This window comes from Telopea speciosissima, chromosome 1, assembly GCF_018873765.1.
Source record: "Telopea speciosissima isolate NSW1024214 ecotype Mountain lineage chromosome 1, Tspe_v1, whole genome shotgun sequence".
NCBI lineage: Eukaryota > Viridiplantae > Streptophyta > Magnoliopsida > Proteales > Proteaceae > Telopea > Telopea speciosissima.
Genome location: NC_057916.1, coordinates 84,272,815 through 84,290,118, shown reverse-complemented (window position 1 = coordinate 84,290,118; position 17,304 = coordinate 84,272,815). Strand labels below are relative to the sequence as shown.

Genomic DNA, 17,304 nt, shown 5'->3' with positions numbered 1-17,304 from the left:
AGAACCATAACCCTGATTAACATACTAATACAAGAGAAGGTAGGTTGGTTCTTTGGTAGAATAGGTTTCTAATCAATTGAAACTTAGGTGCTTTAGGCTATAAGCATGTAACAGATTTTAAACTGTTACATTTATTTCCCTCCTTAAAGTCAATTTGTCCGGTTCAATTTAAACTCCTTTACATTGTTACTGTTATTTACCCTGTTCTATAACTTGTAAGAGGGTAGAGTTGAGGTCCTAACAGGTCTTGAAAGATATTCAATTGGCTTCTAATTGACATCTTTGATCATCTATTGGTTTGTTTATTGTTCAGGGTTAGGGTACACTTATGTTGTCTATCATCTTGATGTATATGGGTCACTGTTAACATGCACAGAGATCATTGAAGATGCTCATATATCCTAATAAATATACTTTGTCTGTTGTGTGCATAATGACTATTTCATTCTTGATAACAGCCTAACTATTCATGTAAGCAAGGTGTCAAGTGAAAAAATGGTACTTTCCAACACCACATTGCATGCATCAAAATCTGGAAGGGGGCGGCTAAGAGGTGGACAACTAGGCCCCATCAGCTGCTATGGTTTGGGTGAACTGGCAATTACCAGATGGTCTGTTTTAAGATTGGTGGAAAATGTAATAGTTTTCAGGCTTTCTTCTGTTTAACAGGCTTGGACTAATGTAAGACTAGGTTAAGGATAACCCAGCCCCAATTAAACCCACAATAATTCACAGCAGTCAACTAATATTAACCCCAACAGCGGGGTACAAACCAGGCCCAAAATTCATATTTAGGGTGCAACAGAAGCACAGGTTTCAGTCAAGTAATGGGACTGAAACCAATTAGGGGCTGATTTGAATGGTCAGAAACAAGACTACCAACAGAACACCAAAATTGCAAAGTATAGGACCGGGTGTAAAAACCAAACCAGCCAGCAGTTTGGATCCAGACTTGGATCGAGTGGAGGGTATGAGGAGAGGGCATTGTGCTCCAAATTTCAGCCTATAATGATGGCTGATTGCTGAGATATGAACTGGAATCATAATTAGAAGGTTTGTCGAGATCTTGCAAACCAGCAGCAACTTGGACTCCAAACAGGGATCGAGTGTAGCTCTCCTTGACAGGGTATAGCCCTCCAAAGCCCTGCTGAAACAAGGCTCAGGTTGTAGAGAAGTGTAGGCTCAAAGTTGCTGGAGAATTTTTGGGCAGAAAACTGATCCGCAGGGGTGACTCGATCCTTTTGTGAGTGTGATCAGTTTCTAGTTGAATATGGGGATGTATTCTGGTTCGTCACTGGTGCAGCAGCAGCACTCGATTGTGGCCTCAAGCAACAGAGAATGTGGAGTTCGAATGGGAGAACAAGAGAAGATAGAAGAGAAGGGGGGTAGGTAATGGCTCTCTCAGCCTGAGTCTCTCACCCACAGCTATCCCAGCTGTTGAAACAAGGAAGTTCTCCCATAATCGATGGCAAGCTTGGCCAGAAAATTCTATTCTCAAAAGTTATGTTCCTTCCTTACAATAGGAGGCCTATTAATAGCCTAGGCAAGATAGAAACTACTAAAACCTAACTAAAATAAAGGGTAACTAAAATTAGAAACTACTAGGCTTTATAGTTCAGCCTTCTAAAACAAACAAACAAGGACAATAAAATAGAAACTAGGCAGTTGGAGATGTGACTGGTCAAAGACCAGATCTCCTGTGAAAATCGTGGCCAACATAGGCTTCATCTAGAAGGCCAGCTGGCAGGCTCGAGCTGTTCTTCTTGGCTGGTTTGAACTGGTCCAATCTGGTCCACAAGAGGCTGACTCGAACCACCTTTGTTCTTCTGTTTCTTCTTCTCGCCAGAATCTACATCAAATGAACTCTTTGGCCTTCAGCTCCTCTTGTCTGTAGTTGAGAAGACTGAAATGCTCTCTCTTGCTTGGTCATGGAGCTCTTGTTACTTGACTTATTGCCAGTTACAAAATATTCTAATTCCTTCTCCCCCCCCCCCCACCACCATAGAACTAAAACTCGCGAGATCTCATTCAATTTTCAACTTTCTAATGCTGGGGTTTTTCTCAAATCTAAAAATTGCATAAATCTTAATATGATAAAACATTGCTAAAAACCAAAAGTGCGGTAAAATATTCATTTATTTTGATGTCCAAAAAAATACTTTCATTCAGAGCGATATGAACAGAATTCGCACACACTAAATTAAGTTTGACCAGTACATAACTCCTTCAATATAAATCAGATTTAAGCAATCTTTGACTTGTTGGAAAGCTTTGATTTTTTAACTATTTTTATTGGATTCAAATAGGGGGGTATTTGCTTATTTATGAATAATATCTTAAGTAAACGGAATACAAATACAAAAACATTTACTTAAATGATATTAGGCATAAATAAGTGTTTGTCCTATGTCTGTCTCGGTTTCTGGCATAAGTGTCTGTCCTGGTTTCCCACTAAGTGAAACTCCTATTTGGACTTTTTTTTTGAAAAATCTGACAGTGTGATTGTGTTTACATGGCCTAAAATAAGCTGAGTACCAAGTTTCAGACCCAAACTAGGTCTAAAACCCACCGAAACCAGGTATGCACCAACTTGACCGAGATCTCGAGATATCTTGAGGCAACTCGGTTTTTCCTAGGGTCCAAACCTGGTCGAGTTCCGAGTTTTAGTACTATGCCCACCACCCTGATGGGCATAATGAACTTTTTCTGATTGAAAACTATGAAATCCTTTATGAATTGGAATGAAGGCAATCTTTTTCTGATTCACTTCTAACCTGTAGTGAGAGACTAGAGATCTGAATGTCATGACTGATAATGTTCAATTGTATTAAGGCTGATATACATGCCCCCTCCTTGGAGCTAGTTTTAGTCGTAAATCATAAGTAGTAAATTTGTCACTTGTGGCAATTTTCACTTTCCTTTGTACTTTATGGTTTATCTTACTTAAAAAAAAAAAGTTAAAAGGTTGGGCACGCTGCGAGGGTGCCAAGCATGAGTCATCCTCTCTCCACCCTTTTTGGAAAAGACCCCCTTGTCCTCATGTGTCCAGCCCTGAAACTCCAATTACAGGGCCCCTGTCATTGGAGTTTCATCCACAGCAGAGCTGCTCTATCTAATGGGTCACTCAAATTAGTCACACCGTCTCTCTATTATATCCCTCTTTGCCCTTGAGATCATCATGTATGTTTCATAAGCCTCAACAACAATTGATGGTAATAGTCTTCAATAAAAGTTACATAGAGAAAAACAAATTATAGTTGATCATGAGTATTTGAAAAATAAAATTAAAGATGGAATTGTTCCACATTAAGCATATCTTTTGTTGCCTGGGATCAAATATGACCTAAATATATGTGGGTCCCATCATACGTAATTATTCTAAATAATTTTACGGCAAACAACCATTGGAAAATTTTACGGTAATATTTTACGTCTTGGAAACAAACACTGGTTTGGTTCATATGCAAAATTTTGTGTGTAAAATTTTACATAGAAACAAACAGAGCCTAAATGCTCAAAATTCGTGGGAGAACATGAAAGAAGCATTTGTGAGAGCTTTTTGTGCTGGAAAAGTTGATTGAGGTAGTTGAATGATGTATATGAAAGCACCAACATTTCAACAACAGTAAATTATGAAAGCCTCTATTCAAGTCCAGGCAATACTCTTAAATTTCAAAATAGTTCAATGCTTACAAACACCAACATTTCAAGGATAGTATACACACCATTGATCAGAGAGGGTTGGCCTGATAAAAACATAATAAGGTTCATGATCAAAGCAAGCACCGCAAACCAAAACACTGCAAACAAACATGGATGAGTAAGTGGCGGGATGAAGGGAAAAAAGAATGTGATTCCTTAAAGTTGCATAACTTTTGTTGATAAAATCGAAGTACAAGAACTAAATCCTACTTTTGAGTATAATACATAATATAGTAAAAAAAAGAATATTATAGTAAGGCTGTGTAAATCCAAAACTACTCACCAAACAACAATCAAGCAAGAAATTTGTTTACTAAGTAATTTCAACAACCCAATAACATCACTCAAACGATGATCAATATTTTAATGATCGAATCCAAAGAGTGTAAATCCTGATAAAACTGATACCTGTGAAGTGTATAAAGGTTACGAACACTTCGATCTGCTTTATCAGACAAATATTTTCCATTATCCCGATCAAGGTCCAATTGCAGAGGATACTCATAACGATCATTTATCTACAACAATGAAAGCCAATAAATTAAACCATTTTCAAAAGAGTATCAAATAAGTAAGAGAGGTGAAATTATTCTCCCAGCAAAAGAAATTCAATTACTACTACAATTGAGGGGGCAAAAAATCAGTTCATAGCGCAAATATATATATATATACTAGTTCAACCAAACAAAAGACCCAAAGAAGTGACCCAGCTGCTTACTAAAAATGCAGCCTCTAAAAGGGGCCATTAACCAGTATATAAAACAACAATCTGAAATTTGACTTGAATCATAGTTTTTTCAGTTAACCCCAATACGGCTCCACAAAAAAGACACTTAAAGATGTCAAGCGAGGAGGAAGAACATGGCGGCCGTGCCGTGATAGGATCTGTGCCTACCATAACCAGGAAGCAACATCCTCCTTAACCTCCCCCCCTGGGGGTCCCCAAAAAGATTTAAAAAAAAAAAAAGGCGCGGGGGGGGGGAACGGGGGGGGGGGGGGGGGGGGGGGGGGGGGGGGGGGGGGGGGGGGGGGGGGGGGGGGGGGGGGGGGGGGGGGGGGGGGGGGGGGGGGGGGGGGGGGGGGGGGGGGGGGGGGGGGGGGGGGGGGGGGGGGGGGGGGGGGGGGGTCGGTAAACCCTTAGGCACAAAGCTTCTACCAAAAGATGGCAGTCCCAACACTACTACACACAGTAGTGACAAACAGTGGATGTTGGCAAAGTTGGTCACTAGAGTTGCAAGGTTCAATGTAGTATTAAAAAGAGAAAACGGAAAACAGCATTAATCTGATGTTAATTTATATCAAGATTTAAGTCGGGAAGACTAGCAATGGTCTCAAAGTACGCCTGATGCTATTACACACAGCCTTGCAGTCAACAATCTGTATGCACAAGACTAGCAATGGTCTCAAAGTACGCCTGAAAAATTGTCTCGAAACTAAAACAAAGCTTTATCACAACAACCACCTGTAGACAACCAAATTTTGTCACCTATAATCTAGACCTAGAAGCCATATTTTTCTAATCTTCTAAGCCTAATCCCACGGCCCAGTGGAGTATAATGTGCAGGGGAATGTCAGTAGGGGTAGAAAAGCCATTTCACACTGTTTATAAAAAAGGCGTTTTCAAAATATGTGGGGAAAATTTTGAAAATCATTCTTATGAGGAAGGGTAAACAGGACATTTTCTTTTATGTGTTCATTTTTATGTGCAATTTGGAACATTCCATGGTTAACCAAAGCATATGAATGGTTAGCCAAGTGGCTATGATAAAGAACATAGGCACATGGGTGGTGGGGGCCACTTGGTTTGCCCCCAAGACTAGGAAAAAAAGGGGTTTTGACCCCTCGGGTTTTTTGGGGTTTTGAAAGGACAACAACAACAAACTCAGCCTTATCCCAACTTAATGGGGTCGGCTACATGGATTCAAACAAAACAAAGTAGGGAAAACTGAGGTCTAAACAAGAAAAGGGGAATGAAGAGATGGGACAAGAGGGATGGGGAATGAGATGAGAAATGAAACAAGGAAAATGACAAATGAAATATGGAAAATAAATAGAAAAATGAAAGATGAAAGTAAGAGGAAAGAGGCACAGCCCAGCAAGTCAGGAGAATCTCAGCTAAATGGGGTCGGCTACATGGATCCCTGCCCTCCAATAGGCTCTATCCGAAGTCATACTTGGTATAAGACCTAGACTATACATGTCCTTCCTCACAACTTCTCCTATGGTCATTTTAGGCCTGCCCCTAGCTCTTTTAGCTTCTTCAATCAGTAATTCAGTATTATATCACTCCTCCTTATTGGGGTGTCCCTAGGCCTCCGTTGAATATGACCCCATACAACCTCAAACAACTCTCTCGGAGCTTGTCATTGATCAGGGCAACAACCAAGTCAGCTCTAATACGTTCATTCCAAACTTTATCCTTCCTTTTTTTTCCACACACCCATCTTAACATCCTCATCTCTGCTACACATAGCTTCTCAATATGACACTTCTTAACTGCCCAACATTCTGCCCCATACATCATGGCCGGTCGAACAACAATCCTATAGATCTTTCCTTTAATCTTTAAAGGAATACGTTGGTCATAAAGCACTCCGGACGCTCCTCTCCACTTCACCCATCCCACCTTAATTCTCTATGAAACATCATCCTTATATCACCTTCTTTATTTATGATTGACCCCAAATATCTAAAATAGTCACTTTGCGGTATCTCACTTTCCTCAATTCCCACCATGTCATTATCCATCATAATGTAACTAAAATTACACATCATTTATTACGTCTTCGTTCTACTAATCTTAAAGCTTCTTATTTCTAAGGTTGATCTCGATAGCTCTAACCGAGCGTTAATCCCTTCTTTTATCAATGGCGAAGAGCATATGCCACGGGACCTCGTCTTGGATGCTCTTCGTTAGGTTGTCCATGATATGTTAGGAGTAAGGGGGAGTCGTGAATAGGCTAGCGTCAGCCCCTATTCACGATTCCTCTATTGGGGGTATTTTTGTCTTTGGGTGTTATTATGTTTTAACCTATTTAATATTATGTTTTGGGGGCAGTTACTCTTCCGGCTGCAACCCCAATTGTGCAGTTTCTCTCCTTCCTTCTCCTCTCTACTTCTTCTTCACTTAAATTTACATGGTATCAGAGCAGGGACTGTAGGAGTCGATCATTCATCCTTAATCCTTTCTCTGTTCCTGTATTTTAATTTGAATAAGCCTGCGGTTTTGAAGACTTGAAGTTTTGGGATTTTTCGTGATCTGGTCTTAAAAGGGATGCAGCACCCTTTGCTGCAGTCATGTGGTTTTATGTGAGACTAGTTCATGACTATACATAAGAACTAGGTCGCGGTTTTGTGGTTTTATCGTTGGTATGTGCCAAGGTTGAGATCAATTCAGGTTTTGTGATTTTATAGTTGGGTGGTTATTGCTTGTTGCTGGCTGGTGTCTGTTGGTTGTGGCTGCTTCTACAGTTTCAGCACTGTTTATAATTTCAGAAGTGTTTGCAAGTTAAGAGGTATTTGCTGTCCATCTGTTTCAATCTGTTCGGGACTTCTCTGTGAAGATTTAATTTGTGTAGTGAAGCATGGGTGATGCAAAGACCACTGTGACTGAGCTGTCCTCCTCTTCTCATCGTATTACCGAAAGGAAACTTGAAGGGATTTCTAATTTTCAGCAATGGAAAAAGGTGGTTCGATTGGCCTTGACGGGGCGTGATCAACAGGATCATCTCACAAAGCCAAAGCCTGAAGGAGATGCGACATGGGATACGGTGGATGCAAGAATATTGAGTCAGATGTTGAACTCAATGGATAATCAGATTGCAGACCTGGTTACTCACATTTGACACAGTAAAGGAGTTATTGGACTACTTGAATGTCCTATATTCTAGGAAGGACAACTTGTCTCGAATTTATGACCCGTCCTAGGCTTTTTATAAAGTGGATCAAAAGACTCTGATTGTTACCCAATATTTTGCTGAATTCAAGCGACTATATGAGGAGCTGAATTCCATTCTTCCTATCACATCTGATGTGAAAGAGATGCAGCAACAGCGAGAGCAGCTGGCTGTTATGGTATTTTTGGGTGGACTTCGAAAAGAATTTGAGCCAGTACGGTCTCAAATCCTCGGTGGGGATAGAGTCACCACACTTTCAGAAGCTTTTTCAAGACTTTTACTGGTTTCTCGTGAGAACAGCCAAGATTCCTTTCATGGTAATGAGAGTTCAGCCCTTGCAGCCTTTCCCAACCGTGGGTCCAGTGGTGGGACAGGTACGGGCAGCAGTGGTGGTAGCCATGGTCGTGGGTCAGGGAACAATAAAGCACCCACATCCGGTACTTCAGAGACTTCAGGACAAGTGCGCACTTGTCATCATTGTGGCAAAGTTGGTCACATTCAGCGCTTTTGTTGGAAGCTTCATGGTAAACCACCTCAGTTTGCAAATTCAGCCAGCAGTGATCTGGTGGTTACCCCTCCTTCTAAGCCTGAGGGTAAAACAGTAACTATGTCTGATGAAGACTATGAGCGGTTTTCTCAATTTTAGAATTCTCAGTCATCTCAGTTCTCCACTGCTACCCTAGTTCAGCCAGGTAATGCTATTGCATGTCTATCATCTACTTCTCGTCCCTGGATCATTGATTCAGGTGCTTCGGACCATATGACTGGAGCATCAGGTATTTTTCTTCATTTCGTGAATCTTCTTCCAATGTTGTATTAGCCGATGGGTCTCTTGCTAAAGTTCAGGGTACAAGCACTGTGCATGTTACCCCCTCTTTGTCGTTGTCTTCCGTTTCTTACTTGCCCAAATTTCCTTTCAATTTATTATCTGTTCGAAAATTTACCAAAGCTAACAATTGTTCGGTTACCTTTTTTCCTGATTATTGTGAATTTCAGGATCTCCAGTCGAGGAAGACGATTGGTAGAGGTTGCGTATCTGGGGAACTGTATCTTCTTGACGACGCATCCACTGTGGCGTGTTCGAGTGTGGCACTTCCTCATCAGATTCATTGTCGTTTGGGTCATCCTTCATTGCAGAGTTTGAAGATTTTAGATAGTTGGTTTCAGTCCTTGTCTAGTTTGCAGTGTGAGTATTGTCAGTTTGGGAAACTTCACCGTGTAAGTTATCCCCCTCGAGTCAGTAACAGGGCTGCCCATCCCTTTTCTTTAGTTCATTATGATGTGTGGGGTCCGTGTCCTATTATTTCTGTGTTGGGTTTTCGTTACTTTGTCACTTTTGTAGATGACTTTTCCAGAGTTACCTGGATTTATTTAATGAAGGATCGTTCTGAATTATTTTCCATTTTTTGTACTTTTGTGCTTGAAATTCAGAATCAATTTACTACTTCTTTGAAAATTCTTCGAAGTGACAATGCAAAAGAATATTTTTCTGCTCCCTTTAATGAGTTTATGGTTCAACATGGGATCATTCATCAGTCCTCTTGTGCGGATACACCTCAACAAAATGGTATAGCCAAGAGGAAGAATAGACATTTGATGGAAGTTACTCGATCTCTTTTATTTGAGACGAAAGTGGCAAAAGTTTTTTGGGCTGATGCTATTTTGACTGCGTGTTATCTTATTAACCGCATGCCTTCTTCTGTTTTGGGTGGTGGCATTCCATATTCTTTGTTGTTCCCTTCCCATCCGTTGTTTGTCTTACCACCACGTGTTTTTGGGTGTGTTTGTTTTATTCGGGATCATCGTCCTGGTCGCTCTAAGTTGGATCCTAGAGCTCTTAAATGTCTTTTTGTGGGGTATTCTAAAGCCCAAAAGGGTTACCGGTGTTATTCTTTTGATTTGCGAAAGTACTTTGTTACCGCTGATGTCTCCTTCTTTGAATCTACTCCATTTGTTGCATCCTCGCTGCCTGCTTCAGAGATGGACGATGATCTCCCTCTTTATGTTGTCGATACTTGTTCCCCTGTGCAGGACCCTTTGCCTCCGGTGCCACCTCCAACAAAACCACTGGCTGTTTTTCGTCGTCGCCCACCTGATGAGCCAACACATCGCATTACACCTATAGAGAGATACAGTACCCAGGCAGCACCATCTACCACATTATCCTCCCCTTCAGATCCCACTTCAGGTACTTCCTCCTCTGTTACTGTACCTCCTATTTCTGATCTTGATGTTCCTATTGCTACCCGTAAGGGGGTTCGAAGTTGTACCCAACACCCTATTGATCATTTTGTGTCCTATGCTCGTTTGTCCTCTTCTTTTGTTGCTTGTTTGTCTACTCTTGACAGTTATCCTATTCCTAAGTCGGTGGTAGAGGCCTTGGCTCACCCTAGGTGGAGGGCTGACATAACTGAGGAGTTATCTGCTCTAAAGCACAATCAGACATGGGATCTTGTTTCTTTACCCTCTGGTAAGTCTGCTATCGGTTGTCGTTGGATATTTGTGGTGAAGGTTAATCCTGATGGGTCTGTGGCTCGGTTGAAGGCCCGTCTTGTTGCTAAGGGCTATGCCCAGGTATATGGTGTGGACTATCTGAATACTTTCTCTCCGGTTGCAAAGCTTACTTCTGTCCGCATTTTGATTTCTTTGGCTGCTATACATCACTGGCCGTTATTTCAGCTAGACGTCAAGAATGCGTTCTTGCATGGGGACCTCCTTGAGGAGGTGTATATGGAGCAACCTCCTGGTTTTGTTGCTCAGGGGGAGTCTGGTAAGGTGTGTAAGCTGAGGAAATCTTTGTATGGGCTGAAACAGTCACCGCGAGCTTGGTTTGGCCGATTTACAGATGTTGTGTTGGAGTTTGGTTTGACTCGGTCTGAGAGTGATCACTCAGTGTTTTTCAGGCAGTCAGATGTAAGGAAGATATTTTTGGTAGTTTATGTAGATGATATTGTCATTACAGGGGATGACTCTTTAGGTATTGAGAGCTTGAAGACATAATTGGGACAGCAATTCCAGACTAAGGACCTAGGACGACTAAAGTACTTCTTGGGTATTGAGGTAGCTTAATCAAGGAAAGGGCTTTCGCTCTCACAGCGAAAATATGTACTTGATTTACTTTCAGAGACAGGATTACTGGGATCTAGGCCTTTGGATACTCTTATGAATCCAAATGTGAAAATCATGGCAGAGGATGGGGATGTTCTGGATGATCCAGAGAAGTATCGAAGGCTTGTAGGGAAACTCAACTATTTGACTGTGACTAGACCTGACATCTCTTTTCCTATCAGCGTGCTGAGTCAATTTATGTCCGCCCCTAGGACAGCTCATTGGGAGGCAGTTATAAGGGTATTGCGATATATTAAGAAGGATCCAGGGCGTGGTCTCTTGTATTCTAATCATGGTCATAGAAGGATTGAAGGATTTACTGATGCGGATTGGGCAGGATCTCCTATTGATCGAAAGTCTACTTCGGGCTACTGTGTCTTTGTTGGAGGGAACCTAGTTTCATGGAAGAGCAAGAAACAGACTGTAGTAGCTCGGTCTAGTGCAAAGTCGGAGTATCGGGCTATGGCTCATGGCACTTGTGAGCTAATGTGGATTAAACAGTTGATGACTGAACTTGGATTTGGTGATGATTCTCCTATGCTGTTGTGGTGTGACAGTCAGGCTGCTATTCATATTTTTGAAAATCCGGTGTTTCATGAAAGAACGAAAAACATTAAGGTCAATTGTCATTTTGTTCGTGAGAAGCTGCAGCAAGGGATTATTTCCCCTCGCCATATTCGCACTGGGGAGCAGCTTGCTGATTTGTTCACCAAGTCTTTGGGAAGTATGTGAGTGAATTACATTTGTACCAAGCTAAACATGATTAACATCTATGCTCCAGCTTGAGGGGGAGTCGTGAATAGGCTAGCGTCAACCCCTATTCACGATTCCTCTATTGGGGGTATTTTTGTCTTTGGGTGTTATTATGTTTTAACCTATTTAATATTATGTTTTGGGGGTAGTTACTCTTACGGCTGCAACCCCAATTGTGCCCTTCTCCTCTCTTCTTCTTTTCTTCTTTCTTCTTCTTTCTTCTTCTTTCTTCTTCTTTCTTCTTCTTCACTTAAATTTACAAGCGCAAATAGATTAGGCCTTAAGGCTGATCCTTGATGTAACACAATCGTAATTGGGCATTACTTGCCCTAACCTCCGACTGATGCTGATTTATCACCAAACTGGGCTTCTTTTATTAGGAATAAGTCATTAGGAATAAGTCTAGGGTTGGGTTTATATACATGTTGGGCCTTTGATCCCATGGGTTTTCAATTTAATAGACCACTTTTATGGGCCTAAACTATGGGTAATAAGGTTACATACGGGATTAGTTAGTAGATTTCTTTTTATTTGGTTAAGTGGTCATGTGATCACTTAAGTAATCATGTGACTTGGTTAAATGGTCATGTGACTACTTAATTGTTACTTAAGTTGAGCTGGATTAGGACTCCATAAGTCCAGCCATGTTTTGAGTCTATTTCCTTCGTTATTTCACTTTCCTAGTCAGTTTAAGTTACCTAATAAGGATTGGGTTAGGCCTTTCCTTTTTACTATAGGAGTCTATTTTTGAGTCTTTTATATAAGGTTGTAAGGGGGGCAAGTATTACACACGAATTTTATTAATGAAAAAGCTTTTGTTGCTCTTCTCTTCTTCTCCATTAAAGATTTGCCTTATGTTTGATCAAGGCTGGTGGGATTGGTGTTTGGTCCAATCGACACCTTGCGGTGCGAAGCCCGGGCGGATTGTTTGAAGGAATCGGTGTCTGATCTGATTGACACCTTGCAGTGGGAAGCCCGGGTGGTTCGAATTGGTTATTTGTTCTCTCCATTGCAGTTACGTTCAAGTTCTACATTCAAATTCTGATTTCAAGAGTGATTCTACATCATCAAGCACTATTCAAGTCTACAACATCACCCCAAGTCTGATCCAATCTGTTCTTCATCCACAAGTAAGTCTAAAACTGAAAACTTGCAACTATTCTTCTTCCCTTCTAGAAGGTCACATGCAAGGTGATTTTCGCGATAATTCTGCCCAGCCAAATCTAACCATTAGAACCTGCTAAAATTTTGATCGGATCTTCCTCAAATCCCAAGAGAGACTCGATCCAAATTTCATTACCATCCACCCAGCCGGTTGTCTGAAATTACATTTTTACGCCTCTCCTATCTCTACTAGGAAACCTCCATAACTCCATCCTACCCACACTCAACCTAAATATTAAGCCCATTCAACCACCTGATTTCCTGTTATTATAAACCCTAGATTCCATAATCTTCGATCTTTCAAAACCCAAAACCCTAAACGTAACTTGCTGCCAATTCATTCCAACACATCCATCAAAACTTAACGTAACCTTCACTGATAGATTCTCCTCCACCGCCTAGCATAACCAACACCTCAAGCCCTAACCCTAATTTTGACCAAAAATTATATTTTGCCCTATTCGGACCACCAGTTCATATCAGATCCTGGTTTATTGGCTCCTAGTTGGTCTTCTACCAATCTAGGACTACATTACCCACTAGTCACCACACCCTCATAACTATCTTTCATTACATCCACACATTTACTCGACACCCCTCTCTTCACCAGAACATGCTGGATTAAATCTCTAGGGACTTGGTCATAGGATTTTTCCAGATCAATAAAGACCATATGAAGATCCTTCTTGCTATATCTATATCTTTCCATTAGCCTACTTAATAAGTAGATCGCTTCTGTCGTGGATATACCTATCATAAAGCCACCAATACCTTCACCTTGAGATCCACAAGGCAAACACTCGTTGGGAGCAGAGCAGCAGCAACAATGGCAGCAATAGCATAAAGCAGTATTTGAAAACTTGAACTGTGGGGAGCCTCCCACGATTATTCTATTTATAATTCAATGGCCAATGGCCTTGCATCAATTCAGCTTAGGAACCTGAGTCCTAAGACTGATTCCTAATACAAAAACAAATCCAGCCCTCAATAGAAATCGTGGAGGGGGATAACTTAACTTAAAAGCTTATTACTTAAAAGATTCCCTAGGAATCAATGGGATTAAAACAACTTCTAGCCAATAGGAAAGAGTCACTTAAATTGAACCGGTCAGACCATGGTTCAATTTAAGTATTCAAATAAAAACTAAGTACAGAAACTGAAAATTAAAACTAAGGTTCCAAACATTCAGCCCTAATTCTAAGGTTGTTTCTTCTTCTTGCGGGCGCTTGGACCTGCATTAGCTCTCCCTGGCTTAAAAGCATTCATCTCCAACAAAATGGGTGAAGGCCATGTAACGCTCATACAACTCGAGATCGAGCTTCTTGAAATCATCTGCATGGATCCAAGTACAGTCCTAGCGTGGGCGATCTTTCCATTTGACAAGGAAGGAATGGTAACCTGTGCCGTGTCAAGTAGTCTTGTGCATGTCATCTAGAACTTCCTCGATCACATCTTCAGTGGGTGGCTTGAGTTGGGGCAGCCTCAGCATTTGTTCAGAATCACCATTGTCTGATTGATGTCCCACATATAGGTAGAGATCAGCCACATTAAACACCTTGCTTATGCCCATGTCATCAGGCAACTCAAGAACATAAGCATTGGGTCCAATACGTTTCAGCACCTTGTATGGACCCATTTTCTTCGGGTGGAGCTTGCTATTAACACCTGTCTGGTGTCTCTCTGGGTTAACTCTGACCATGAGCATGTCTCCAGGCTTGAACTCAACAAATCTTCGATGCTTATCAGTTGTAGTCTTGTAGTGATCAGTGCTGAGTTCAATTTTTCTTCTAACATCTACATGCACCTCAGTGATATGGCGTAGGAACTCATCTGCTTCAATGCTGACCCTAGCTTGAGGGGGTAGAGGAACAAGATCAATGGGACGTTTGGGCTGAATCCCAAGTAAAATTTCGAAAGGGGTACGTCCAATGGTCCTGTTCACAGAGCTGTTGTATGCAAACTCAGCAATCTCAAGTATGGAGGGCCATGTCTTCTCGTAGTCTCTGACCAAACACCTCAATCGATTACCAACACTTCTGTTTACCACCTATGTTTGTCCGTATGTCTGTGGATGGAAGACAATAGAGAACAGCAGCTTGGTATTTGTCTTCACTCTTCCGGAAGTAACTCATGAACTTCACATCCCTGTCAGAAACTATAGTGCTCGGCAGCCCATGGATGCAAACTATTTCCTTGAAAAACAACTTGGCAATGTGGGAAACATCAAGTGTTTTTCTACAAGGAATAAAGTGAGCCATCTTGGTGAATCTGTCAAAAACGACCATGATGGAATCATATTTCTCACGAATAGAGGGCAGCCCAAGAACAAAATCCATGCTAAGATCAACCCAGGGCTGGTGAGGAATCGGCAATGGTGAATAGATACCCGTGCTCTGCTTGTTACCCTGAGCTAACTGGCAAACTCGGCATCTCCTGATTACATGCTCCACATCCTTGGCCAAGTGAGGCCAATAGTACCGATCAGTCACCTGTAGGATAGTTTTATCTTTCCCAAAATGTCCTCCCAAGCCTCCTCCATGTAACTCCCATATAATGTGATGGCGTAGGGAAGAATCTGGTATACACAGCCGTGTACCAAGGAACAAATAACCATTGTGTATAGCATACTTAGTGTGTATCCTCATATAAGTGCCGCACTAGCATCCAAATCCAGTCGACTCTCTACGATAGAGGACGCAATACAGGTGGTATATCGAGTAGAAAGAAAGTCTAAAGAGGCCCTATACTCGGAAGACTTTTACAGACACTTTCTCTCGGGGTTATAGCAAGAGCAAGCAACCTGCTCAACTGGAGAAGTCATTCAACAGGCCACAAGCTAGTGGCTCTCCTATGGTATCCTCACGACCAAACCGTCTGTATTATCCACCTCCACGTGGTTCCAATAAACCTTCGAAACCGCAAGCTGAGATAAAATGTTTTACATGCAATAGGTTCAGACATTTCTCTGCTCAGTATCCTAATCGTCTAGTCATTTTTGTAAACAACGAAGAACTCAAGGCTACTGCCTCAAAGTAGCAACAAAGAACAAGATAGCACTTTTAGAGCGTGAGATTGATGATGATGATGATGATAGTGATGGAGAGCCACAGTATTGCTACGTTTTTCGTCCATTACTGGTCACACATAAGGTCTCTAACGAGGATGATTGGCATCACAATAGCATATTCCCGACAAGATTATGATGCAACGACAATCTATGCAGTATGATAATCGACAGTGGCAATTGTATCAAAGTCATCTCTGATAATGCCATTCGGAAGCTCAGTTTGAAGACAAAGCCACATCCTAACCACAACAAAGTTGCTTAGTTGAACATGACAGCATTCGCCAAGCTCGGTTTGAAGACAAAGCCAAATCCTAACCACTACAAAGTTGCTAAGGTGAACAAAACCAACTTAAAAAACAATGAGAGTCTACTAGTGTATTCTAATGAGGGGTTGATCGATACAATTCAATGTGACATCCTACTTCTAAAGGTGTGTCACATCCTTCTCGGGCGACCATAGTTATTTGACAAGAAGGTATAACAGTGTAGCTCCGAGGAGACTTATTCCTTTAAGCACAGACAAGGATGAGAATCAACAAGATATTAGAAAGTTGATACACACACGCGCACGCATACACAGACACAAAATATACTATAATGATATTATAAAGTTCAATTAAAAAATTGGTGGGGAGAATCGGGATATCTAATGAATATTGCAATTCTACATTTTATAACACACTCAAAGATTTTCATAGGATTAAAATAATTCATTTAACGTTATATTTGTATCTCCAAATTCTTATTAGGAACCTAGGGGTTTATTTTCTCAATAAAACCCTTGGGACCATAATATTGTGAGTCTGTGAGCACAAAAGGATCCTCATCCTCATAATAGATTTTTAAAAAATCCAATCTCCTCTGGTGTTATTTTCAACGTATTGGATTTTTATAGTAAGTTTTTTATCTAACGTTTAATATAAAATCATTCATAGTTTCATATTGCATTATGTATGACTTCGTATAATAGAAGCTCTTAACTTCTCTTCGCAAATGGACAGAGTTCATAACCTAAACCATAATGACATTTAGACACTTTTTCCCATTCTCATTTTACTGAACTGATGATTGAACAAGACAATGCACATCAAGCAAAGACATAAACAGGGGGAAATGCGTAGCAATCATACAAAACAAATCACGATGTAGAATAAGAGGTAGCATACTTCTAACCTTCACCATAGGGATCCCCCATTTATCATACTCAACCCGTTTTAGCTGAAGCTGAAGGACAGGAGGGAAGTCAATGAACCGGACATGCTTCCTAGCATCCTGGAAAAATCAAATTAACAACATTTCCTCTAAGAATCATCTTCAACCAAGTTATCAGGCTTATGATCACGTTTACATTATCATGTTAAGCAATCAAATATAAAACAAATTGTTAAATAAATCCAAAGAAGGTTGAAGAAGAGCACAATAATAAACAGGAAGACATTAGAAATGAAAAAACTTCAAAAATGTCTGTTCTACTTGTCATTAGTTTCTGCAACTTCTGAAGGCCACAATAGATGAGTTCAACAGATCTAAGGAGAAAGGGACTGATAAAAAGAAGTCATTTTTGACTTTCAAAACCAATCTAGAGTTTGATTTCTTACTCGAAATGGCTCTCAT

General features: G+C 40.9%; 1 pseudogene; it reads right to left on the bottom strand.

Annotated features, from left to right (window-relative positions):
- LOC122651210 overlaps positions 1-17,304 on the bottom strand; it is a 57,653-nt pseudogene that overhangs the window by 38,287 nt on the left and 2,062 nt on the right.